Source organism: Poromitra crassiceps (genome assembly GCF_964638095.1).
Source record: "Poromitra crassiceps genome assembly, chromosome: 7".
Lineage (NCBI taxonomy): Eukaryota > Metazoa > Chordata > Actinopteri > Beryciformes > Melamphaidae > Poromitra > Poromitra crassiceps.
In genome coordinates, this window is record NC_139628.1 from 13,096,797 (window position 1) to 13,099,183 (window position 2,387).

General features: G+C 49.8%; 1 pseudogene across 1 annotated transcript; it reads left to right on the top strand.

Annotated features, from left to right (window-relative positions):
- Positions 1-323: 323 nt before the first annotated feature.
- On the top strand, positions 324-1,583 carry LOC310779421 (EF-hand domain-containing protein 1 pseudogene; annotated as a pseudogene). Its single transcript has one exon. The product of its transcript is annotated as an EF-hand domain-containing protein 1 pseudogene (transcript).
- The last annotated feature ends 804 nt before the right edge of the window (positions 1,584-2,387 follow it).

Sequence of the window (2,387 nt, forward strand, 5' to 3'; positions counted from 1 at the left end):
TCACCAGAAAACAGTCAGCAATCAAAATTTCTAGTTATATTATAGTAAATATAGCAATACTACAGGAATGTAGTTGTCTTATGTTATAGAAATGGTATGTTCTTCCATTGTGACATAATCAGTGAGACATTATAAATTCCTCTTCTACTCACGCATTGTGACATCAGTCATGTCATAAATCCCCCTCTACTTATGAATAGAATAGTGACGTCAATTCAGAAATCCTTCTTTCCCCTTACGCATTGTGACCTCATTAGTGATGTATAAGCGCTTCCCTGCCGATGGTATAAATAGAACCGGTAGATGGTAGCACTTCTCTAAAAATGTGTCCGCAGCTATCGTATCTTAAGGATTGTGAGAAGCCAGGCTTCCACCGGCCCCAAACACTGTGTTACAGGAATGGCTACTGCCTGCCCCGTCGGCCTAGCCTGTTAGAGCAGCTGAGCCAGCAGGAGCTCAACGACTTGTCCACTCAGACACCACACATCGCCTCTGGTTCCTCCAGCTCTCTGCCCCAGACACTGATCTATAGGAATGGCTACGGCCTGCCCCGTCAGCCCAATATGGGCATCGGAGGACAGGTTCCTCTCCTGTCAGAGCAGCTGAGCGAGCTGGAGATGGCTGACTTGGCTTACCAGACGCTACACTTCACCTACGGCTCCTCCGGCCACAGCAGAGCCCTTCAGCCCCACTTCATCCCTGCTCATGTGACCTACAACAAGAAGACGCTCCGTTTCTATGCGTACATCAAAGAGAACGTGCTGTATTCCCCTGAAGAGGAGTACCGCGTGCGTCCCGTGGTCATTTATTACATGCTGGAGGATGACAGCATGTACATCATCGAGCCTGTGGTGGAGAACTGTGGGATACGGCAGGGCAAGCTGATCAAACGCCAGCATCTGCCCAAGAACGAGCGCGGGGAGCACTTCCACTGGAAAGACCTCAACCTGGGCATGGAGCTGGAGGTGTACGGGGTCAAGTACTACCTCACACACTGCGACGCATTCACAAAGGACTTCTTGGAAAGTGAAGGCATTATTGTTAATGAACCAGAGACAATGCCCGTGGACCCTTACATCACACACCGCAACATACCTCAGCCTTCCTATATCACACCATCTGACTTTGATGAGCTACACCAGTTCCTCACCATGGATCGCAAGGTGCTGCGTTTCTTTGCACTGTGGGACGACACAGACTCTCTGTATGGGGACACCAGGCCCGTAACCATCCAGTATTACCTGGCGGACGACACGGTGGAGGTCAGAGAGGTCCATGAAGCCAATAGTGGACGAGACCCCTTCCCTGTCCTGATGCGCAGACAGCGGCTGCCCAAGATAATCAAGCAGCCACCCCTGTCCTTCCCTAGCTGCGTGCTGGAGCTGTCGCCAAAGGAAGTGGATGAATATTATTCCACCAAGGACTTTCAGGTGGGCAAGGCGGTGAAGCTGATGGGCCGTTGCTTTCTGCTGTATAACTGTGATGGCTTCACCAAAAGCTACTTCAAGAAGCACCACCCAGAGGTGGAGCTGAAGCCAAGAGACCCTCGGTCGTTAGCAGTGGAGGCTTTCGGGCCTTGTTGATGAGGTCAAGCTGTTCTTGTGGCAAGAGGTTGACAGAGCTCAGCCTCTAGTAGAGGTTGACAGAGCTCAGCCTCTAGTAGAGGTTGACAGAGCTCAGCCTCTAGTAGAGGGGGGGCGGGGAGCATTTCAAAGAGTTTATGCCCAGGATAGGAGGGGTTCCAGACTCGGGTGATATCACTGATTACATCACCACTGATGACATCACTGATGACATGATCACCAACAATTGCTTGAGTGACATCAGTCTCTTTTATCCAAAGTGACTTACATTTGTCAACAGTAGTGAAATCAACTGTTCAACACAGTCTGCATCAGCTCATACTTTTTAAAAGGAATAAGCTGTATTTGTCAATACTTGACTGAATAAATCGCATTCTTTTTGAAGAGTGGTTCAAGAAGGTCCAGGTGTCGCATGTGTTCTGTGTCGAGGATCACCACGAGGTTCTTTGCAGTTTGAGAGGCTAACACAGTAGTGTTGTCAATGGAGATGGAGAGGTCTGTGAGAGGGCAGTCTTTTGTGGGGGAAGAGTAGCTCTGCCCTACCAAGCTTGAGCTTGAGGTGGTGGGCAGACATCCAGACACCAATGTCTTTGAGACATGTGGAGATAGAGGCCTCAATTTGTGTGTCTGAGGGGGGGGGAAGGAGAGGTAGAGTTGAATGGCATCTGCTTACCAGTGATAAGGTCCCCAGGACTGAGCCTTGGGATACACCTGTGCAGGGCTTGGATAGGTATCCTCTCCATAAGACCTGGTAAGAGCGGTTAGATATATAGGAAGCAAGCCAGGAGTGTGCAGATCTTGTCA